The following is a 25763-nucleotide window of genomic DNA, read 5'->3' on the forward strand; positions in this document are numbered from 1 at the left end:
TGTGCGCCGTTTACCTGGGAAAGTGATGGCACCAGGATGCACTGTGGGAAGATGAGAAGCCAGTGGAGGGAGTGTGATGCTCTGGCCAATGTTCTGCTGGGAAACCCTGGGTCCGGCCATTCATGTGGGACGTCAATTTGATGCATGATGCGTACCTAAACATTGTTGCAAACCAGGTACATCCGTTCATGGCAATGGTATCCCCTGATGACAGTGGCCTCTTTCAGCAGGATAATGTGCCCTGCCACACTGCACACATTGTTCAGGAATGGTTTGAAGAACATGATGAAGTGTTCATGATGTTGCCCCAGTCTCCAAATTCTCCAGATCTCAATAGAACACATAACAGTACAACACAGAAACGGGCTCTCCGGCCCACAATGTGCCCAACCTGATGTCAAGTTAAACTGATCTTATCTGCCTGCGGATGATCCATATTCCTCTAGTCGCTGCACTTCCACTTGCCTATCTAAAAGCCTCTTAAATGCCACAATCGTATCAGCATCCACCACTACCCCTGGCAATGCATTCCAGGCCCCCAAAACCCTCTGTGTAAAAAAAAATTCTCCCTCGGACCTCATAACTATGTCCTCCAGTGTTGAACATTTCCATCCTTAGAAAAAAAGGTTCTGACTGTCTATCCTATGTATGCTTCTCATAATTGTGTATACTTCCATCACCGTGATCCCATGGGGTGGTTCCGTGAGCAGACTGTCCAGTTCCTCTTGCAGAATGCCTCATTGCTACAGCTCACTAACAAGCACCAAGACTCCCTGATGGGGAGAGGGGCCCTTCTGTTAGATCCTCCCGTCAGGGAAGGCTGCCAACTGGCGTTTTCTCGACTGAAGGAATATGTGCTGAGAAACAAATAGAATGTAAAGGCTCTGTGGGAAAGGACCACAAACTGGGATCCTTCTACCACTGATAACGAGGGGCTGAATCCAGTGGGGAAACCCCACAATCAACAGAGAAGGATGTCAGGCCAGGGGACCACATGAATGGTGCTACATACAAAACACAGATGTTTTGACACTGCAGTGTATAAAACCAACAAACTGAATGTACAGACCAGCACTGAGAATGCATTAAGATTTTTGCAGTTTTCTTTTGTTTTTAGGGATACAGCGCTGAAACATGCCCTTCGGCCCAATGGGTCCGCGCCGGGTAGCGATCCCCAAAAGCTAACACCATCCTACACACACCAGGGACAATTTACAATTTTACAAAGCCAATTAACCTACAAAGACGTACGGTAAAATTGTGGGAGGAAACTGGAGCACCCGGGGAAAACCCATGCAAATCACGGGGAGAACATGCAAACTGTACAGGATCGAAACCGGGTCTCTGGCGCTAGAAGGCAGCAACTCGACCACTGCGACACCCTGCTGCCCTTTTGTACATATTTTAAAATTATAAATAAAGCTTATCTATGAAATAAAATAAAAAGCAGCATTGTCCCATCCTCGGGACCCTGTGTGTGGTGAATCCACATTAGGCAGGAAATGGTTTTGGGTAGACTGATGGGACTGAAGGCTGATAAATCCTCAGGGCCTGATGGTCTGCATCCCAGGGTACTTAAGGAGGTGGCTTTAGAAATAGTGGAAGCATTGGAGATCATTGGAGATCATTTTTCAATGTTCTATAGATTCAGGATCAGTTCCTGTGGATTGGAGGATAGCAAATGTTATCCCACTTTTTAAAGAAAGGAGGGAGAGAGAAAATGGGTAATTATAGACCAGTTAGTCTGACATCAGTGGTGGGGAAGATGCTGGAGTCAATTATAAAAGACGAAATTGCTGAGCATTTGGATAGCAGTAACGGGATCATTCCGAGTCAGCATGGATTTACGAAGGGGAAATCATGCTTGACAAATCTACTGGAATTTTTTGAGGATGTAACTAGGAAAATTGACAGGGGAGAGTCAGTGGATGTGGTGTACCTCGACTTTCAGAAAGCCTTCGACAAGGTCCCACATAGTAGATTAGTGGGCAAAATGCCATCGCTCCCTCTATTGAAATACATAATAAAATTGCAGTTCTCAAATATAAGTTAAATTATATCCTTTCAGCTCATATTTTAAGGCTTTTTCAATATACTAAACAAAAACATTTTGAATTTGGAGATAAACCACAGAAATTGCTTGCACGTCAACTCCGTAAATTAGAAGATGATTCTACAATTCATAAAATTAGATCAGAAAATGGAGATTTGCTTAAACTACCTAAGGATATTAATCAGAGATTTTTGCAATTTTATCAGTCATTATATTCATCAAAAATAACAGATACTTCTGCGCAGATGCAAAAGTTTTTGCAGGAATGTAACCTTCCTGGTTTGAATGTGAGTGATAGAAATTTACTGGGCGCAGAAATAACTATGAAAGACGTTGAAGAGACTATTAAATCCATGAAAAATGGGAAGACTCCTGGCCCTGATGGCTTAAATAATGAATTTTATAAAAAATTCAGTGGTTTGATCTCTCCACGTTTGCAAACTGTATATAGTCACGCCTTTAAACAACAGAGATTGCCACAAACTCTGACTGAATCAACAATAATCCTCATTCCTAAAAAAGATAAGGATTCTGAAGACCCTGGTTCGTATAGGGCGATAGCTCTTTTAAATACTGATCAGAAGATATTAGCGAAAATCTTAGCTCAGAGATTAAGTCTAGTTATAGACAAATTGATACACCCCGATCAATCAGGCTTTATAGCCAAACGATATTCATTTTTCAACTTGAGACGCTTGTTTAATATAATTTATTCAAATAGACTATTAAATGAAGATTTAGCAATCATCTCGCTAGATGCTGAAAAAGCATTTGATCAAGTAGAATGGCCCTATCTTTTCTCAGTGATGGAAAAATTTCAACTAGGTGAAAATTTTTGTGCATGGGTGAAACTTTTATATACATCCCCAACAGCTAGAATATTAACTAATCAAATGCTGTCATCTAAATTTCATTTAGCTAGGGGTTGTAGACAAGGATGTCCACTATCACCACTTTTATTTGCCCTTATTATAGAACCACTTGCTGAGAGTATTAGATCAAATTCAGATATTTATGGCTACAACACTAAACATACAACCAATAAAATTTCTTTATATGCGGATGATGTATTAATATATATTACAAAGCCAGAAATTAGCATTCCGAATTTATTAAATCTCATAACTCAATTTGGTTCATTTTCAGGTTATAGAATTAACTGGTATAAAAGTGAAATTATGCCAATAATGGAGCATAATCCGGCCATACTTCAACAATTTCCTTTTAAAATTGCCTATGAAAAGTTTAAATATCTTGGAATTTACGTGACTAGGAAATATACTTCTTTATTTAAATCAAATTTTCCTCCTTTACTTGCTAAATTACACAGAAATATCCAATTTTGGAAAACACTTCCTATATCATTAGTTGGTCGTAGTAATGCTATAAAGATGATCTTTCTTCCACAGCTATTATACTTATTTCAAGCAATTCCGATCTACCTTCCAAAAAAGTTTTTTAAAAAAATTGATTCAATTGTTACTAATTTTATTTGGGACCACAAGACTCATAGAATAAATAAAAGACACTTATGTAAGTCTAAAATTAATGGAGGAATTGCTTTACCTAACTTTTTATTTTATTATTGGGCGGTTAATATTAAAAATATAACCTGCTGGTTGGATGATTCTGATCAACAATCGGATTGGTTAAAGATGGAGAAAGAGGATTGTTTACCATTCGATATTGGTGCGATCCTCTTAGCTCCAATAAATTTAAATAAAAAAACATATGGAGGTAATCCCATTATACATAGTGTTATCCGTACCTGGAAACAATTAAAGCTTACGTTAAAATTGAGTAAATTATCTGTTTTCCTTCCTATTGCGAATAATCCTTCTTTTAAACCGTCTGTCTTAGATAGAGGCTTTGCTCAATGGAAAAGTTATGGAATCAAAAGGGTGGGAGATCTTTATCATAAGGGAACTTTTCTTTCGTTTCAGGAGTTACAGCAGAAGTACGGATTACATGTTAATAATTATTTTAGATATTTACAACTTAGAGATTATGTAAAATCACACATGCAAGAATATAAGTTTAGAGGTCCAGAAACACTTGATGTATGCCTGAATCGACATTATAACTCAAATAAATTAATATATTTTATTTACAATATTCTCCTTGACATTGACATTCCGTCATCAGAATCTTATAGACGAGCATGGGAGGACGAATTGAATCAATTTATAATGCAAGATATATGGGATGAAAGTTTACAACATATACATCAATGTTCATTGAATACTAGACATTCCTTAATACAATTTAAAATAATACATAGATTACATTATTCGAAGACGAAATTAAATAGGATTTTTCCTAGTATCTCTCCTATGTGTGATAAATGTCAATTTCAAGAAGCTAATTTAACTCATATTTTCGTAACTTGTATAAAAATGCAAAACTTCTGGTTGGAGATTTTTAAAATAGTTTCTAAAGTTATTAATAAAAAATTAGATATGGACCCAAAATTAATTATATTAGGAATATCAGAACATACTACAAATTTTACAGTAAGTCAGGTACATTTTCTTGATTACAGTCTAATAACTGCGAAAAAACTAATACTTAAATTTTGGAAAAAACCAATAACCCCCACAATTAAAATGTGGACTATGGAAATGACAGAGACCCTGCATTTGGAAAAAATAAGGTTTGCCTTAATCGACAAACCTGAGTTATTTTTAAAAATATGGTCTCCATTTATTGAATTTTTAGAAAAGTAAATGGGTTTGGCACAGGACTAAAATTAAAAAAATTTAAATAAAAAGTTGAAACTTGAGTTGGGGGTTGGATGTACAGCTGTGGTTTTTGTCTCCCGGATCTACTCCCGTTAATTTTTATTGTTAGATCCTTTTTTTTTTTAACCCTCTTACTCTCTCTCCCCAAGTTTATAGTTTTATATTTTTATTTTTACTTTCTCTCTTCAAAAATTTAAAAATTGAAGCTATGTAAGAACTTTGTAACAAATGTGTTTTTTCTTATTTCGATTTGTACATATGCTTTTCAAAAATAAAATATTAAAAAAAAAACAAAAATAGTGGAAGCATTGGAGATCATTGGAGATCATTTTTCAATGTTCTATAGATTCAGGATCAGTTCCTGTGGATTGGAGGATAGCAAATGTTATCCCACTTTTTAAGAAAGGAGGGAGAGAGAAAATGGGTAATTATAGACCAGTTAGTCTGACATCAGTGGTGGGGAAGATGCTGGAGTCAATTATAAAAGACGAAATTGCTGAGCATTTGGATAGCAGTAACGGGATCATTCCGAGTCAGCATGGATTTACGAAGGGGAAATCATGCTTGACAAATCTACTGGAATTTTTTGAGGATGTAACTAGGAAAATTGACAGGGGAGAGTCAGTGGATGTGGTGTACCTCGACTTTCAGAAAGCCTTCGACAAGGTCCCACATAGTAGATTAGTGGGCAAAATTAGGGCACATGGTATTGGGGGTAGGGTACTGACATGGATAGAAAATTGGTTGACAGACAGAAAGCAAAGAGTGGGGATAAATGGGTCCCTTTCGGAATGGCAGGCAGTGACCAGTGGGGTACCGCAAGGTTCGGTGCTGGGACCCCAGCTATTTACGATATACATTAATGACTTAGACGAAGGGATTAAAAGTACCATTAGCAAATTTGCAGATGATACTAAGCTGGGGGGTAGTGTGAATTGTGAGGAAGATGCAATAAGGCTGCAGGGTGACTTGGACAGGTTGTGTGAGTGGGCGGATACATGGCAGATGCAGTTTAATGTAGATAAGTGTGAGGTTATTCACTTTGGAAGTAAGAATAGAAAGGCAGATTATTATCTGAATGGTGTCAAGTTAGGAGGAGGGGGAGTTCAACGAGATCTGGGTGTCCTAGTGCATCAGTCAATGAAAGGAAGCATGCAGGTACAGCAGGCAGTGAAGAAAGCCAATGGAATGTTGGCCTTCGTAACAAGAGGAGTTGAGTATAGGAGCAAAGAGGTCCTTCTACAGTTGTACCGGGCCCTGGTGAGACCGCACCTGGAGTACTGTGTGCAGTTTTGGTCTCCAAATTTGAGGAAGGATATTCTTGCTATGGAGGGCGTGCAGCGTAGGTTCACTAGGTTAATTCCCGGAATGGCGGGACTGTCGTATGTTGAAAGGCTGGAGCGATTGGGCTTGTATACACTGGAATTTAGAAGGATGAGGGGGGATCTTATTGAAACATATAAGATAATTAGGGGATTGGACACATTAGAGGCAGGAAACATGTTCCCAATGTTGGGGGAGTCCAGAACAAGGGGCCACAGTTTAAGAATAAGGGGTAGGCCATTTAGAACGGAGATGAGGAAGAACTTTTTCAGTCAGAGAGTGGTGAAGGTGTGGAATTCTCTGCCTCAGAAGGCAGTGGAGGCCAGTTCGTTGGATGCTTTCAAGAGAGAGCTGGATAGAGCTCTTAAGGATAGCGGAGTGAGGGGGTATGGGGAGAAGGCAGGAACGGGGTACTGATTGAGAGTGATCAGCCATGATCGCATTGAATGGCGGTGCTGGCTCGAAGGGCTGAATGGCCTACTCCTGCACCTATTGTCTATTGTCTATTGTTTATTGTCTATTGCAGTACTGTGAAGCCCATCCTATGGTGAAGCCAAAACAATCGCCCACTAGAACGCTGAAAAACCCTGTGCATTAGCCAGCTGTCAAAGCCTCCAAAAAACTATAACATTTTTGAAAGGTTTAGTAACTATCCAACACATTCAGACCTATTAAAAACTATTGACGCTATTCAAACATTTGAGACGCAGAAAACATTTAAGTCAAGCGGAAACATTTAAAATATTTAAATAAATCCACCATGTAACAATATATAACTGACCTACTTTGGGTCTTCACAGAGAGTCTGTTCCAATGGAGACCTTCCCAGATTCAACCTGGCATAGATGTTCAGGCTAATTCCTTACTGCATGTATGAGAGTTTTATCCCAACTTTGCATTCTCATGCTGGACTTCAGCACAGGAATGTTGGCAGAACTATCCCAAAGAACTAACTGCAAATCACGATTTCCATTTTAACATTGGTTGGTGTATTTCCAACAAAATCAAGGCCTGTGTGTTTGGAAGTGGGTTTCGATCACACAGTGTACAACAACATAAATTGGTGGTGTTAATTACTAACCATGACCTGAATTAGACGTCCATGCTTTTTAATGTTTCTCTATGTGAAGCTACAGCCAAAAAAGTGGAGCAATGCTTTCATTTCCTCAGGAGACTAAGGAAATTTGGCATCTCTCCAATGACTCTTACCAACTTCTGCAGATGCATCACACTATGCACGCTATCGGGTTGCCTCACAGCTTAGTCTTGGAACAGCTGCTCAAGACCACAAGCAATTGGAGAGAGTTGTGGATGTAGCCCAGTCCATCACCCAGACCAGACTCCCCCCCCCCCCATCTCCAATCTACATTCCATGCTGCCTCAGGACGGCAGCCAACACAGTCAAGGACCTTTATCACCCTATCACCCCATCCTATAGAGTCATAAGAGTCATACAGCATAGAAACAGGCCCTTTGGCCCAACTTGCCCACACCAGTCACCATGTCCCAGCTACACTAGTCCCACCTGCCTGAGTTGGCCCATATCCCTCCAAACCTGTCCTATCTATGTACCTGCCTAACTGTTTCTTAATCATTGTGATAGTCCCTGCCTCAACTACCTCCTCTAGCAGTTCATTCCATACACCCACCACCCTTTATGTGAAAAAGTTACTCCTCAGATTCCTATTAAATCTTTTCCCTTTCACCTTTCACCTTTACCCTATGTCCTCTGGTCCTCAATTCTCCTACTTTGGGCAAGAGACTCTGTGCATCTACTCGATCTATTCCATTCATGATTTTATAGAAACATAGAAACATGGAAAATAGCTGCAGGACGAGGCCATTTGGCCCTTCGAGCCAGCACTGACATTCATTGTGATCATGGCTGATCGTCCCCAATCAATACCCCGTGCCTGCCTTCTCCCCATATCCCTTGATTCCACTAGCCCCCAAGAGCTCTATCTAACTCTTTCTTAAATCCATCCAGTGATTTGGCTTCCACTGTCCTCTGTAGCAAATTCCACAAATTCACAACTCTGGGTGAAAAAGTTTTTTCTCACCTCAGTTTTAAATGGCCTCCCCTTTATTCTAAGACTGATTCTGGACTCGCCCAACATTTGGACCATTTTTCCTGCATCTAGCTTTACCAGTCCTTTTATAATTGTATATGTTTGTATAAGATCCCCTCTCATCCTTCTAAACTCCAGTGAATACAAGCCTAGTCTTTTCAATCTTTCCTCATATGTCAGTCCCGCCATCCCAGGGATCAATCTCGTGAACCTACGCTGCACTGCCTCAATTACAAGGATATCCTTCCTCAAATTAGGAGACCAAAACTGTACACAATACTCCAGATGTGGTCTTACCAGGGCCCTATACAACTGCAGAAGAACCTCTTTACTCCTATACTGAAATCCTCTTGTTATGAAGGCCAACATTCTATTAGCTTTCTTCACTGCCTGCTGTACCTGCACGCCAACTTTCAGTGACTGGTGTACAAGGATACCCAGGTCTCGCTGCACCTCCCCCTTACCTAACCTAACTTAATTGAGATAATAATCTGCCCCCTTGTTTCGGCAGTGGATAACCTCACATTTATCTATATTATACTGCATCTGCCACGCATCTGTCCATTCATTCAACCTGTCCAGGTCACCCTGCAACCTTCTAACATCCTCTTCACAGTTTACACTGTCACCCAGCTTTGTGTCATCCGCAAACTTGCTAGTGTTGCTTCTAATTCCCTCTTCCAAATCATTAATATATATGGTAAACAGTTGCGGCCCCAACACCGAGCCTTGCAGCACTCCACTCGCCACTGCCTGCCATTCTGAAAAGGACCCGTTTACTCCTACTCTTTGCTTCCTGTCTGCCAACCAATTTTCTATCCATGTCAACACCCTATCCCCAATACCATGTGCTCTAATTTTAGTCACCAATCTCCCGTGCGGGACCTTATCAAAGGCTTTCTGAAAGTCTAGATACACTACATCCACTGGCTCCCCTTCATCCATTTTACTTGTCACGACCTCAAAAAAATCCAGAAGATTAGTCAAGCATGATTTCCCTTTCATAAATCCATGCTAGCTTGGACTTATCCTTTTTCCAGCAAATCAAGCTCTTTCAGTTTTGTTCCAGTTGCTTGGCTGATCACAAACAACTTGATAAATAGACTACAGAGCATTTGAAGATAAAGAAGTTCCTAAGATCATGTCCTAGGAGCAGAATTAAGCCATTCGGCCTATCAAGTCTACTCCGCCATTCAATCATGGCTGATCTATCTTTCCTTCTCAATCCCATTCTCCTGCCTTCGCCCCATAACCCCTGACACCCTTACTAATCAAGAATCTGAATGCAGCGTCAACTAGGTACAACAGTTCTGGCTAGGGGTGGTGTTAGATATCATGGGATGAGGAGGCAGGTCCCGGCTTCATGGCATGGGAGAGCCCTAATTGTCCAGTGGTGAAGGACGATATGTTGCTCTCAGGAAGCTGAAGGTATTCAGAGAGAGGCGGTGGGTGGAATCTGTGATGGTGGGAGGTGGGGTAATGATTTACTGAATAGCTTGTTGGGTCTCTTGAAGCACTTCTACTGTTACAGGTTCAGAAACAACAGAGGTAGCTCCCCTGTAAATTTAGTGCTTCTCACCGCTTTGCAGCTGAAAGATTTGCAAAGCCGGTGAAACATGGCCGCCAAAAGCTAAAAATAGAATAGGCGTTGAAATGAAGCCAGCCCGCCCATTTCTAGAGCCACCTCAATACCAAGTAGCCTCATTTCCCTCCCCCCTGCTACAAACAGTCCGAAGAATGGTCCCGACCCAAAACGTCACCTATCCATGTTCTCCAGAAATGCTGCTTGGTCCGCTGGGTTACTCCAGCATTTAGTGGCTTTTTTTGTAAACCAGTCTCTGATTGTTCCCATGAAACCTTGTTTCTACGGCCTCAATCTGTGGCCATTTAGCATCCTGCAAGGTAATAGATAGGGGTCCATTTTCTAAATACGTACCATGGGCATTACTTGGCCAATGCACACAGCAAATAAAACCATATCCTGTTTTATCTGTGTGAGGAAAATTGCAGAATTGATTTCTGGTTCTAAATTGCTAATAGGTAAGGATTCCTGTTGTAAAATTGGCCCCTTTATTTATTTTTATAACTGGAAAATTTTGTTATTATTATTTTCCATTAGCCAACGAAATGCAGTTTGTCAGCAACAGTTCATAAAGTTAGGAATCGCATGCTGCATGTTGTGATTGAAATTGATTTGCTGTATTTAACATGCTGGGTATGGCTTGTGGGATAAAACAAAACCCATGATTAAATTGAGTGCCATCCAAATCTATTTGAATTCATTTTCAGTAATCTAATGAATGTGGTGTGAATAAAAGCATCTGTTCCTGGGCCAGAAAAGCAAAAAGAAGGGAAGTAGCAAGAATTCAGGATAATCTCGCCTCGTGAGCCTCATGTCAGTGGTGGTAAAACTATTGGAGAAGATTCATTGGGAGAGGATTTACTCCAATAGGATGGGTCAATTAGGGCCAGAGAGCATGGCTTTGTATGGGGCAAGTCATGTCTTACTAACTTGTTCGAGTTTTTTGAGGAGGTGACAAAGGTAATCAATGAAGGTAGGGTGGTGGACATTGTCGACATGAATTTTAGTAAGGCATTCGTTAAAGTCCCCTGTGGTAGGCTGATCCAGAAGATTCAAATGCATTGGATTAAGAGTGAAATTCTGCAGGGATCTGTGCTGGGACCTCTGTTGTTTGTGATATATATAAATGACTTAGACGTAAATATAGATGGGTTGGATACCTTGTTTGCAGACAACACCAAGATTGCTGGGATTGTAGACTATGAGGAAGGCTGATGAGATATACAATGGGATATAGATCAACTACAGAAATGGACAGAGAAACGGCAGATAGAGTTTAATCTGAGCAGTGTGAGGGGTTGCACTTAGGGAGATCGAATGTAAGGGGAATAAAACAATTAATGACATGACCCTTAACTAAATTGATGTGCAGAGAGATCTTGAGGTACAAGTTCATAACTCGTTTAAAGTGGCAACACAAGTAGATAGAGTGGTAGACAATAGACAATAGACAATAGGTGCAGTAGTAGGCCATTCGGCCCCTAGAGCCAGCACCACCATTCAATGTGATCATGGCTGATCATTCTCAATCAGTACCCCATTCCTGCCTTCTCCCCATACCCCCTGACTCTGCTATCCTTAAGAGCTCTATCTAGCTCTCTCTTGAATGCATTCAGAGAATTGCCCTCCACTGCCTTCTGAGGCAGAGAATTCCACAGATTTACAACTCTCTGACTGAAAAAGTTTTTCCTCATATAACATATAACATATAACATATAACAACTACAGCATGGAAACAGGCCTGTCCGGCCCTACCAGTCCACGCCGACCATTCTCCCTGACCTAGTCTCATCTACCTGCACTCAGACCATAACCCTCCAATCCCCTCCTATCCATATACCTATCCAATTTACTCTTAAATAATAAAATCGAGCCAGCCTCCACCACTTCCACCGGAAGCCCATTCCATACAGCCACAACCCTCTGAGTAAAGAAGTTCCCCCTCATGTTACCCCTAAACCTTTGTCCCTCAATTCTGAAGCTATGTCCCCTTGTTGGAATCTTCCCCACTCTCAAAGGGAAAAGCCTACCCACGTCAACTCTGTCCGTCCCTCTCATAATTTTAAAAACCTCCATCAAGTCCCCCCTCAACCTTCTACGCTCCAAAGAATAAAGACCCAACCTGTTCAACCTCTCTCTGTAGCCTAAGTGCTGAAACCCAGGCAACATTCTAGTAAATCTCCTCTGTACCCTCTCCATTTTGTCGACATCCTTCCTATAATTTGGCGACCAGAACTGCACACCATACTCCAGATTCGGCCTCACCAATGCCCTGTACAATTTCAACATTACATCCCAACTTCTATACTCGATGCTCTGATTTATAAAGGCAAGCATACCAAACGCCTTCTTCACCACCCTATCCACATGAGATTCCACCTTCAGGGAACAATGCACAGTTATTCCCAGATCCCTCTGTTCCACTGCATTCCTCAATTCCCTACCATTTACCCTGTACGTCCTATTTTGATTTGTCCTACCAAAATGCAGCACCTCACACTTATCAGCATTAAACTCCATCTGCCATCTTTCAGCCCACCCTTCCAAAAGGCCCAAGTCTCTCTGTAGACTTTGAAAATCTACCTCACTATCAACTACTCCACCTATCTTAGTATCATCTGCATATTTACTAATCCAATTTGCCACACCATCATCCAGATCATTAATGTAAATGACAAACAACAATGGCCTACCCCTTATTCTTAAACTGTGGCCCCTGGTTCTGGACTCCCCCAACATTGGGAACATGTTTCCTGCCTCTAACGTGTCTAACCCTTTAATAATCTTATATGTTTCGATAAGATCCCCTCTCATCCTTCTAAATTCCAGTGTATACAAGCCGAGTCGCTCCAGTCTTTCAACATACGACAATCCCGCCTAATCGAAGGATTAGGGAATTAATCTAGTAAACCTACGCTGCACGTAAAGATGGCATATGACATGCTTGCTTTCATGGTCAGGGTATTGAGTATCAAAGTTAGGAAGTCATAATAAAGCTTCATAGTATTTTGGTTAGGCTGCATTTGGAGTATTGCATGCAATTTTGGCTGCCCCATTACAGGAAGGATCTGGAGGTGATGGAAAGGATGCAGCAGAGGTTTACCAGAATGATGCTTCGATTAGGTGGATTAGCTACAGGGAGAGGTCGGACAGAATTGGATTGTTTTCTCTAGAATGCTGGAGGTTGTTGGGAGATCTGAAAGAAGTATATAAAATTATGAGATGCATAATGTAGTGTAGACAGTCAGCACTTTTTTCCCAGGACGGAAACATCAAAGACTGGAGGGCACAGCTTAAAAGTGAGAGGGGCAAAGTTTAAAGGAGATGTGCGTTTTTACACAGAAGGTTTCGATTGCATGGCATGTGCAGCTGGGGGTAGTGGTCGAGGCAGGTACGATTGTGGCATTTTGGATACGAAGGAAGTGGACAGACAACGCTTTGAGTCTGGACTGAATAAAGATCCTGACCCAAAATGCAATCTGTTTATTCCCCTGTACAGATGCTACCTTATCTCCGAGTTCCTTAAGGTCAAGATTGTAACTTCTGTAGTCTCTTGCATCTTCATTACCAGCAGAGCAACATCAATGTATAACTGATGATGTCCTTCCTCACCATCAACAACAATACCAATCGTCTTATCTGCAGAATTTTTAATCATACTTGGAGTTACATGAAATTAGACTGATGAAATGATTGTTTGCTTGCCTGAAGACTCGCGAGACCATTTTATCTGATACTAATACAACAATTTATCAGTTTAATTAAATTCATTTTCCTCACTCATTGAAGTGGGATTAACATTTTAAATCTTTAAAGTTGCTAATTTGGAACAATGATTACCAGACCTCACAAGTAGAACCAGCACAAGGGAAAGTGCTCTGTGAAAACAATGTGGTCTCAGGGAAAATTGTTGTTGGTTTGCTGTCCCTTTTAAAGACAAAATTGGAAAGCTATCTATTTTGAAGAGATCCCCATAGGAGTAATTTTCTGATCGAATTCTGGCAATGAACATGACTAGTTCAGTATGCGTGTCAGAAATGTGATTTCCTGATGCAGATAATTTTCAGTCATTTGGATCAGTCATTTACATTCAAGTCTGGACTTTGCATTATGCAATCTCCATGGTCTGGGTTTCCCTTGAGAGTGTGGTTAGAAAATTCTCACTGTAATGTCTCCTTGGCTTATTTTATCTGTCTGTTTAACGTTTAAAACATTAAAAAGAATGAGGCGTGAGAATGGCTAGATTCTCACATTCCATGAAATTTCAGTAGAAAAACATCACATATTTCATGAGCAAAAAACAAAGGGCTGGAGGAACTCAGTGAATCAGGCAGCATCTTTGGAGAGAAATGGCCAGTCAACATTTCAGGTCAGAAACCCTTTTCAGGCTGAAGATCAAGATGGTTGGATTAAATTGAATTTATTTCAATGCCAGTTTCCTGACAGATAAGGCAGATGAACTCAGCATGTGGATAGGTACATGCAACTGATCCAATGCTTATTCTATAATAGCCATTATAGAAACCTGGTTAAGGGAGGCACAGGACTGACAGCTTAGTACTCCAGAGTACTCTTGAGTACAAATGCTACTGATGAGATAGAGATAGGGGTAAAAGAAGAGAAGGAGTTGCTTACTGATTAGAGAGAATGTGGCAGCAGTAGTTCGAGATGATATTATTGAAGAATCATCTAGAGAGTCTAAATGGGTGGAGCTGAGAAATAAAAAGGAAAAGGATTAGGGCGGCATGGTGGCGCAGCGGTAGAGTTGCTGCCTTACAGCGAATGCAGCGCCTGAGACTCAGGTTCAATCCTGGCTACGGGCACCGTCTGTACGGAGTTTGTACGTTCTCCCCGTGACCTGCATGGGTTTTCTCCGAGATCTTCGGTTTCCTCCCACACTCCAAAGACGTACAGGTATGTAGGTTAATTGACTGGGTAAAATGTAAAAAATTGTCCCTAGTGTGTGTAGGATAGTGTTAATGTGCGGGGATCGCTGGGCGGCGCGGACTCGGTGGGCCGAAGGGCTTGTTTCCGCACTGTATCTCTAAATCTAAATCTGAAATGATCTCCTTGTATGATTGACCCCCAAATAGTCAATGAGAATTAGAAGAACAACTATGCTGGGACATTACAGACAGATGAAAGACTAATAAGGTTGCCAGAGTAGGTCATTTTAACTTTGCCAATGTAGACTTTCCATCGCCCGGTGGGGGCTCAGGACCTTCATCGGCCTGCTCAGCTCGGCCCTGGGACTTTCCATCGCCCGGTGGGGGCTTCTAAAGTCGGGAGCCTCGATCGCCTCGTGGCACCACGGGAGAAGAATGAGGAGGAGATAAGACTTTTCTTTGCCTTCCATCACAGTGAGGGTGTGCCTGGAGCAATCACTGTGATGGCTGTTTGTTTTAAAATTGTAATTGTGTGTCTTCTGTTCTTTATTGTCTACTGCCGGACCCTGACGTGAGAGGACGCTGGCGCTATTTGTTCGCCGCTTCTCCGTCAGGACAGTTCATCTGTTTGTTTTTATGTCATGACTGTTTTTGTAAAGCGTCTTTGAGCATTTGGAAAAACGCTATAAAAAATAAATGTTTATTATTATTATATTATTATAGACTAGTCTTGTCATAGGGAGGTTGAGTTTGTCAGGAAAGTTTCCTCAGGCAATAAGCAAAGGATCCTTCAAGGGGGAATAGTTGAGGCTGGTGTAATAACAATGTTTAAAAGACATTGGACAGATATATGGATAGGAAAGGTTGAAAGGGATTTGGGCCAAATGCAGGCAAATTCTAGCTTAGATGGGATATGTTAGGCTCTATGGACAAATTGGGCTGAAGGGCCTGTTTCCAAGTTAATTATATGATTCTATGGCTCTACATTTCTTTCCTCAGCTTATCTTTTGGTGAAATTCCCATCCATACCTTTGTTTATTCCAGACCTCATTATTCCTTCAGTTCCCAAATGGTTTCCCTCCTTCGTCCCTCTGCAGCTTGTAGTCAAGTAAAATACTCTGACTATGCCTTATCAGTGCCAGGGCCTGTTCACCCAACACCCTTTGTGCTTGACGACTAGGGTTGCCAATTGTCCTGTATTAGCCGGGACATCCTGTATTTTGGGCTAAATTGGTTTGTCCCTTACGGGACCGTCCCTGTCCCGTATTAGGCCCGGGGGGCGCTGTAGGCCCAGACACTGTAGGAAAAAAACTGCAGATGCTGGTTAAAGGTAGACACAAAAAGTTAGACACAAAATGCTGGAGTAACTTAGCGGGGCAGGCAGCATCTCGGGAGAGAAGGAATGGGTGACGTTTCGAGTCGAGACCCTTCTTCAGACTGAAGATTTTTTTTTGGAACTAAAAGGTAGACACAAAAAGGTAGACACAAAATGCTGGAGTAACTCAGCGGGGCAGGCAGCATCTCGGGAGAGAAGGAATGGGTGACGTTTCGAGTCGAGACCCTTCTTCAGACTGAAGATTTTTTTTTGGAACTAAAATACTTTATTTCTGAGTGTTGTTTTGCACAAGCCAACCAGATTTAACGGCCCCTGTAACGCAAGGCTCAGTTTGGGCACGGCGATCTGCCTCGCTCCCCCGTGCTGTGCGGGCCGCTCCGTTCCACTGGTCACTCCCCACTCCATCCCGTCTCAGTGACGCTTCCGGTCCAGGCTGCTCCTGTCGCCACTCCGCCTCTTGCTCCTAGGGGGCCCCCTGACGAAGCCCCAGTCTATGCTGATGGGCTGCCCGGCCATTTCCGACCCGTTCAAACCCTCCATGGCCACCTGCGCCTCCTTGTAGGTCTCGTACTCCACCAGAGCGTAGCCCTTGAGGTAGCCGGTGCACCAGTCCAGGTTGAGGTGCAGGTTCTTGACCTCACCGTATCCAGCAAACTTGTCATGGATGTCTTCCTCGGTGGATTCCTCGTGGACCCTAGTCACAAACAAGTTCCACCCCTCCACCAAGCATTGAGGGCCTGGCTCATCACTGTCTTGCTCCACGGAGTCATAGTCTTCTCGCAGCCTGGATCGAGCGCCTTCCTCGGGGCCAAATCCTTGCCCCTTCCTCTTCTTCACCTTCTCCTTCAGTTTGTGGATATTTTCGTCGCCCTCGTCGTCCATGGTGAAGTCCTCGCCGCCCTCCTCATGGAGGTCTAGCAGAAGAACGGTGACGTTTTGGGTCGAGACCCTTCTTCAGACAGAGGAAGGGTCTCGACCTGAAACGTCACCCATTCCTTCTCTCCCGAAATGCTGCCTGACCCGCTGAGTTACTCCAGTATTTTGTATCTATCTCCGGACAGTGTAGGCCCAGGCACGGAGGTTGCATAGCAATCCGCCTCCCGGCCCAGGCGGCCGCCATTAGTGGAGCGGGAGCACGTGGTAGCTGGCTGGGTGAGGTCACATGGGGCGAGGGGCGGTGACGTCACCTTGTCCCGTATTTGGGAGTGAGGAAGTTGACAACCCTTTTGATGACCTACATTGTTAAAGATGACCTTCGTTAAAAAAAATCTCAACATTGTTTTCAGATTCGCCCTTCCTCTGCTCTGTAATCTCTCCCAACACTAGAGTTCTCTAAGAAACCCAGGCCCTTCACTCTGCACCTCTTGAACAGTCCCATATTCAATCACACAATCATTGGCAACTGTGACTAGCTGCTTAAGCTCCATGCTCTGCAGTTTCATCACGACACATCTTTACCTTTTCACCTCCCTTTTATAGGTTTTTCTCAATATTGCCATCATTTCTGGTCATTGCTGCGATGAAATACCTTGGAAAGTTTTACTATATTATAGCTGTGACATGAAAAATCAATTTCTTCTTCCTCATAAATAGTGGGATTGGTAGCTCTTCAAAGATAGTAGTCAAATTAGACTTCCTACTGGAAATCGGAAAAACAACTGCAATGTTGGAAACAGTCATACATCTGAAATAAAAATGCTGGAAATACTCAGCAGATTTGGCAGCATCTATAGAAAGAGAAACAGTGTTAATGCTTCAGCTTGAAGTCCTTTCATCGGAATTGTTTCCTGTGTTTTCAGTTTTTATTTTGAATTTCCTTACAGATGTACAAACTACAAATGAAAACATATAGAAATGGAATGGACATTATTAGTTTAACAGCAGAAGTAAACAGACAGCTTTACATGGAACCACACAGATTTACAATCTGTGCTGAATCTTAAAGGTCGAGTTTAATTAGTACGTATGCATGTGTGTGTATATATATATACATATGCACACTGATTTTTTTTTCTCTAATTATATTGTTTAAGTGTACTACGTTTATATATTCTTGTTGAGCTGCTGCAAGTAAGAATTTCATTGTTCTATCTGGAACATATGACAATAAAACAATCTTGACTGTTGACTCTTGAATTTAGAAGTGAACAGTCATCTTTCAAACTTTGAGCCAGCTTAAACTGACAGAAAATAAAATCTTACATAGTACTCGTAGATCTCAGATGGTATCTGTCAATAGCCTGTTGAGGGCAGACTTAGCACATGAAACAGTTCTGTGTTTTAAGTCCCTCTTGAATGGTGCCAAATTTAATATTGATTTTTTTTTTGTGCGCAGCTTTGACAATTTCTTTAGTGCTGGCCTTGCTAATTAAGAATCTATTTTATTGACTTGATGTCTGAACTAAGCCTTCTGTTAAAATGGCAGACTATTTATTTCATTTCTTGGAAATGGTGTTGAAAGATTGTGGTTTCTAGCTTAGATTTTACAGAAATATAGTAGCTGAATAAAAAACAAGAGTGTTTGATGAACATGCTCCCTGCTGCTCACACCTTCTGCTATTGATGCAGAAACCAATGCTTACTTTTACTCATGGACAAATTTGGATGTTTATTTCCTGTCGGACATTAGTTTAGTTTAGTTTAGTTTAATTTAGAGATCGGGTATGGAAACAGGCCCTTCAGCCCACCGAGTCCTTGCCGACCAGCGATCATCGTACAATAGCACAATCCTACACACTAGGGACAATTTATAAATTTTACCAAAGCCAATTAACTTACAAACTTGTACATCTTTAGAATGTGGGAGGAAATCAGAGCACCTGGAGAAAGCCCACAAGGTCACGGGGAGAAAGTAGAAACTCCAGGCTCTGGTTGACCACCTGGGCTCTGGTTCGCAGAGCCTGCGGACCGGACTTACCATCTGCGGAGCTGGCTGCCTTTGGAGGCAGTGGTGGCACTGCGAGAGCGGCTGCGACTCGCCTTCGGAGGCTTCTTCGGCCGTGGGCCGCGTGGATATCGGAAGCTCGCAGGCCCCTGGGTGGGGACCGACATCGGTAGCTCTGGCAGCAGCAGCGTCTTCGCTCGCCCCGAATCGTGGGGCTTGGGTTGGCCTGCTGCAAACCTTTCACCGTCCGGCGCGGCCCGGAACCGGCTGCGGGTTTTTCTCTGCCCGGCGGGAGCTTCAATGTCGGGAGCCACGACCGCAGCGTCATTGCCCGCCCCGAGTCGCGGGGCTTGGGTCGGCCCGCTGCGGACTTTTCACCGTCCGGCACGGCCTGGAACGTGGCAACTTCAACAGCCTGACTGCGGGAGAAGACGGCAAGGGAAGAGAAAAGACATTCTGGCCTTCCATCACAGTGTGGAGGTGACTGGAGGAGACTCACTGTGATAGATGTTTCTTTTTGTTTGGTGTTGGTTTATGATTGTGTGTGTTGTTGCATATTTTTATTGCTCTTATTGTTGAACTGTGGGTAATCTTTCATTTCACTGCATATTTATGTGTATGTGACAAATAAAATTGACTATTGACTATTGACTATTGATCTCTGGCGCTGTAAAGGGGCTGTCCCACTTAGGCGATTTTTTTGGCGACTGCCGGCGACTGTCAAAGTCGTATCAGATCGCCAAAATTTTCTTTTACCCTACGACAATGACCTCGACAATGTCGAGTCAGGTCGACATTACAGCGACTACAGCGTCTTCGGAAACATCGCAAAATCGCCTAAGTGGGACAGGCCCTAAAGGCAGCAACTCTACCATTGCACCACCGTGCTGCCTCAAGACATAGACATAATTATGATTTTATTTTAAATTCTGAGTTTAACTTCTTAATTTTCTTTTATTTTAAATATATATTCAAATATTAAAACATATATATCATTCAATCATGAATCTGTCTTTGGGTGAAAATTTGTTGAAATGATTAGGATCTCCATTTTTTTTGCTGCTTTATTCGTTGATATGAAAAGTAAAGGAGGAGGTTTCTTAAGTTTTTTTTAGCGCGCAGTGTGTTAATTTACCACAGCCAATATTCACATAAATAATTCTGGGGAGAGTGCAAGGTTTTGCCAATGGAGATTTGATGTTATTTCCTAATTAAAAAGAGATACAATATTTTTATAATACTCCATTATTATACATTTCTTTATTTACTTTGAGCTTCTATTGATCGAAGCATGTGGAAATATTGAATTCATACAAATTCTTCACCAGAATTGTCAACTGTATTATCTTTCCGTTGGTTAGCACACAACAAAAACTTTTCACTGCGCTTCGGTAATACACGGGACAATAAACTACACTGAAACCACAGAAGTGCTATAATTCCCTGCTTGCCAGTGTCATTTCCCCAGCATGTCTCCTTTGTCACCATTTCAACATCAGAGAGTGCAAATGTCCAATGATGAAAAAAATCAAAGCTGTTTTTTCCTCTTTTTACCATATTTGTTTGGCTCAGCAATATTGCTGATGTCTGAAAATGCTTGAAGAATTTCTGAATTGAATATCAAGAGAGGTATTTTCTTGAAAGTACATTAATGTAACTCATTAAGGTGTTTCCTCATTGGATCAAACCCAATAATTCACAACACCAGTGCCGCGCAAGGATGTGTTCTCAGCCCCTCGGTATACTCCCTATATATTCATGCCTTTATGGCCAAATTTTGCTATAACGTCATTTTCAGATTTGCAGATGACATCAACATAGTAGGCCAGATTGCGAACAATGACAAGATGTAGTACAGGAAAGAGATAGAGAGCTTAATAACATGGTGTAAAGATATTCCACCCCCCCCCACCACCACTCAATATCAGCAAGGCAAAGGAGCTAGTTATTGTCTTTAGGAAGTGAGGTGGAGTACATGCCTTGATTGGCATCAAGGGTCCCAAATGAAGATGATTGAGAGCTTCAAGATCCTTGGCATAAATATTGTCCTGGGGCAACCACATTGAAGCTCTACCCAAAAAAGCATTCCGGTACCTCTACTTCCACAAAAGACAAAGGAAGTTTAGCATGTTTTCAATGATTCTTACCAAATGGTCAACACAATGGAACAGCCGGTAGAGGTGCTGACTCACAGCATATCAGATCCTGATCTCGGTGTGTCCGCGTGGAGTTTTCAGGTTCTCCCAGTGACCGCGTAGATTTCCTCTGAGTGCTTCGGTTTCCTCCCACATCCCAAAGACGAGGTGGTTTGTAGGTGAATTGTCCTCTGCAAATTGTTGCATGTGCGTAGGATAGTGGAATAACATAGAATGCATGTTCGATAGTCAGCATTGGCTGGGTAGGCTGTAGGGCCTATTTTCATGTCTTTCAATTTAATTTCTACTAATGATCTGCAGAATGCATCCTATTAGAATGCATCATAGCTTGGTTTGGCAATCGCTCTGTCCAAGACTGCAAATTATTGCAGAGACTTGTGTATGTAGCCCGTCCCGCAACATTGATTTCATCGACATCGCTCTACCTCAGGAAGGCAGCCAATATGATTAAGGAGTATCGGGGTGCTGATACCGAGAAAGTCGGAACGGGGTACTGGTTTTGGATGATCAGTCATGATCATATTGAATGGCGGTGCTGTCTCACAGGGCCAAATAGCCTCCTCTGCAACTATTTTCTATGTTTCTAAGGAGCATTTTCATTACCTCTTCTCCTTCTCCTCTTGGACAGAGGATACAAAAGCTTGGAAGCAAGTACCATCAGATTCAGGAAGGGCTTCTTTCTTGCTATTGAATGGTTCTATAAAGTAGGGTGCAATCCCATTCTTCCAACCTATTTTTTTGCAGACATTGGACTTTTTCTCTGAGACTGTTATGCTACAAGACTGATAACTGTATTCTGCACTCTGCATCTTTCCCTTGACTCTACTATTGCGTTTGAGTTTGATCTGATTATAACCATGTATAGTATGATTACATTTGACAGGATAGCATGCACACATGTATCTCTGGCGACGTGACGATAATAAACAAATACCAATACAAATCAACCAGGGCACTCACTGGCAAATGTTAAAGGCTTCCAAAGGTGCATTGGGATAATGACGAACTTTGAAAACTTAAAATCATCCAGCATAATCGTGGATGGCACTGAAGAATTTCCCATGCAGATGGGGCCACCATTCACATTGTTGATCATGCTGCCAAACACAGTTGCATGATCAAGAATAATCAGAAATCAATGATTCAACTTTGCTCTTGAGAGAAATCTGTGGAGCAGACTGGTATGATATGAAACCATGTAACAATGAGCCCTGGAAGCATTTATGTTGATTTCATCTACTTTATTAAGGCACTTTACCTGGTGCCTCATGAATGCCAGATGTTGACCCAGAAATCATGGAGCACTGAGCCATGGAGCACTGAAATATATTCTTGCTCCAAAGTCCAAATGAAAAATGATGGGAAAATGACTAAACCTTTCAGTTTCTGACAGCCATTAAATGAATGAAATTACAGGGCATATTCTTTACCCGAAATGAACTGCACCAGAAGGCCGTTACGTCAGTACCTCTTGTCCCCAATTCCATTCATGTCAGTTCTATCCTTTCAGAGCAATAACTTTAACAAGAGAAAAGCTGTAATTACTGTATATTTCAGCCCTGGTCAAAGATGCCAGTCACACAAATTCAAAACCGGTTTTACAAAATTAGTCCACCTTTAATTATCTAAACCCTTATTTAATTAAGAGCAAAAGCTGCTGCCTTAGCTACCTAATCCAATGGATATTAAAAATCTCTTTCAGCTGTTAAAAAAAAAACCCATTGCAAACCCTGAGCATCCTGTTGAACCACTGTTAATGAGGTAAACGGATTAGCTGCTATTGGTAGGACTTTGTTACTGTGTTTGCAGGTACATTAACCATCTGCACTTTATAGCAGTGCTCGCTTCAGATACGTCTGAAAGATGATATTAAGACCCAATTACTTCATTTTCCTTTTACCTTTAATTATTTTGCTGTTTGATCACAAGGTGTGGAATTAAATGGAGAAAATAAAAGATCTTCCACATTAAAAGAGAGGTTTTTTTTTGATATCCAGTTACATTTTTCAAATTTGTAATTATATTGAAATTGCATATCATAAATCATAGAAAATTTTCATGGAAGGAAGCAGAGGGTGGTGGTGGATGTTTGTTACTCGGACTGGAGGCCTGTGACTAGTACCTCGGGATTGGTGCTGGGCCCATTGCTGTGTGGTTTATATTACGATTTAGGTGAGAATGTATATGTCATGGTTAGCAAGTTTGCAGATGACACTAAAGTACATTATATCATTGACAGTGAAGATGGTTATCAAAAATTACAGTAGGATCTTGATTAGCTGGGCAAGTTGGCCGAGGAATGGCTAATGGAGTTTAATGCATGTAAGTGTGCAAGTGAGCGGGCAAGTTGCCGGTGTGGGCAAGTTGGGCCGAAGGGCCTGTTTCCACACTGTATCACTCTAAGTGTAAGCTGTTGCATTTTGGGTAGGCAAACCAGAGCAGGACCTTCACAGTGAATGCTAGGTGCCTGGGAAGTGCTGTAGAGCAGTGCGATCCAGGAGCACAGATAGATTGTTCCCCGAAAGTGAAGTACAGGTAGATTGGGTGGAAAAGAAGGCTTTTGTTACATTGGTCTTCATCAGTCAAGGTCCTGAGTATAGAATTTGGGACGCTATTGTTACAGTTGTACAAGAAGTTGGTGAGGCCGCATTTGAAAAATTGCAGATAGACATATAATGCTGGAGTAACTCAGCGGGACAGGCAGCATCTCTGGAGAGAAGGAATTGGTGACGTCTCAGGTTGAAAACCTTCTTCAGACTACATCACCTTCCTACACATTTGAAAAACTGCATTCAGTTTTGGTCACCGTGCTATAGGAAGGATGTCATTAAGCTGGAAAGAGTGCATTTATGAGGATGGTGCCAGGACTTGAGCGTCTGAGCTATAGAGAGAAATAGGGCAGCTCAAACTTTATTCGTTAGAGCGCAGGAGTCTGAGGGGTACAGACATGGTGAATGTACAGAGTCTTTCACCCAGGATAAAGGAATTAAGAATTTGGGTGGCATGGTAGCATAGTGGTAGAGTTACTGCTTTACAGCACTAGAGACCCGGGTTCAATCCTGACTATGGGTGCTTGTATGTATGGAGTTTGTACGTTGTCCCCGTAATCGCTAAACACCTCTACTCAGTCTGCCTAAACCTACCCGATTTCCCGGTTGCTAAACACTTTAACTCCCCCTCCCATTCCCACACTGAACCTTCTGTCCTGGGCCTCCTCCATTGTCAGAGTGAGGCACTGCGCAATTTGGAGGAACAGCACCTCATATTTCGCTTGGGCAGCTTACACCCCAGCAGTATGAACATTGACTTCTCTAACTTCAAGTAAACCTTGCTTTCCCTCTCTCCCCATCCCTCCCCCTTCCCAGTTCTCCGACCAGTCTTACTGTTTCCGACTACATTTTATCTCTGTTTGCTTTGTTGTTACCTTCTCCCAGCTAACAATGATCTATTCTACATTTTCCTTGATCTCCATTCCCTTTGTCCCATTTTCACACTTTACACTTCCTTATCTATGTATCTCCCTCTCTCCTGTCATCAGTCTGAAGAAGGGTCTCAACCATTATGTTATGATCCCCAATGTACTAGCCCCTATCTGAGAAGAAACCAACCCAAAGGGAATTATAAAAGAAGGATGAGGCCAATCCAATGTCACTTCAGAGCAATGAGCATGGTGTCAATTGGGCATTGACAAAGAATCTCTGCCTACAGCAGTTTAACTTTGTTGAAGGAGCTCTAGATGAGCAAGGCCACACCATGATCCAAGGACCCAACAAGTAACAGAATAATTCTATCTTTAATCATCTTAAATTTAAAGTCACATGTACCTTTCAATTGGAACTGAGCACATGGCTTTTGTTTAAATACAAATATTGGGATGTAGGCAAGACCAGTGCTCATTGCCCATCCCCTCACTCCTTAATGCAGGCTTGGCGATCGTTTCGCTCAACACCTTCGCTCAGTCCGCCTTAACCAACCTGATCTCCCAGTGGCTGAGCACTTCAACTTCCCCTCCCACTCCCCGTCTGACCTTTCTGTCATGGGCCTCCTCCAGTGCCATAGTGAGGCCCACCGGAAATTGGAGGAACAGCACCTCATATTTCGCTTGGGCAGCTTGCAGCCCAGCGGTATGAACATTGACTTCTCCAACTTTAGATAGTTCCTCTGCCCATCTCTTCCCCTCCCCCTTCCCAGTTCTCCCTCTAGCTTCCTGTCTCCACCTATATCCTTCCTTTGTCCCGCCCCCCTGACATCAGTCTGAAGAAGGGTCTCGACCCGAAACGTCACCCATTCCTTCTCTCCTGAGATGCTGCCTGACCTGCTGAGTTACTCCAGCATTTTGTGAATAAATACCCCCCAAAAGAATGGCTTTTAAGGCCATTTCAGAGGATATTATAGATGTCAACCACATTACTGTGGATTGGGAGCTAAACTAGGTAATGTTGATAGATTATCCTGAAGGGCGTTAGTAAGTCAGATGGGTTTTATGACAATCCATTAGTTGCATGGTTACCATCACTAAGACTAGCCACTTTTGTTTTATTTACAGATTTTCAATCTAAATATTATTCCCTCAGTTGTAATTGTGCAATTTGTACTCAGACCTCTGATTTGTTCATCTGGGTTACCAGTTCAGTAGAATCCTTGCACTGAATTTTCCAGACAGTATATCTAGTCTACAACTGATTATCATCTTTATTTTGTTGTGTGATCCTTCACTGGAGCCAATTTTCCCT

At 42.2% G+C, this 25763-nt stretch overlaps 1 pseudogene; it reads right to left on the minus strand.

The window, feature by feature from the left end:
• Positions 1-16401: 16401 nt before the first annotated feature.
• Positions 16402-21839, minus strand: LOC144595022 (RNA-binding protein 8A pseudogene; annotated as a pseudogene).
• Positions 21840-25763: the final 3924 nt, after the last annotated feature.

Source organism: Rhinoraja longicauda, chromosome 1, assembly GCF_053455715.1.
Source record: "Rhinoraja longicauda isolate Sanriku21f chromosome 1, sRhiLon1.1, whole genome shotgun sequence".
In the NCBI taxonomy this organism is placed as follows: Eukaryota; Metazoa; Chordata; class Chondrichthyes; order Rajiformes; family Arhynchobatidae; genus Rhinoraja; species Rhinoraja longicauda.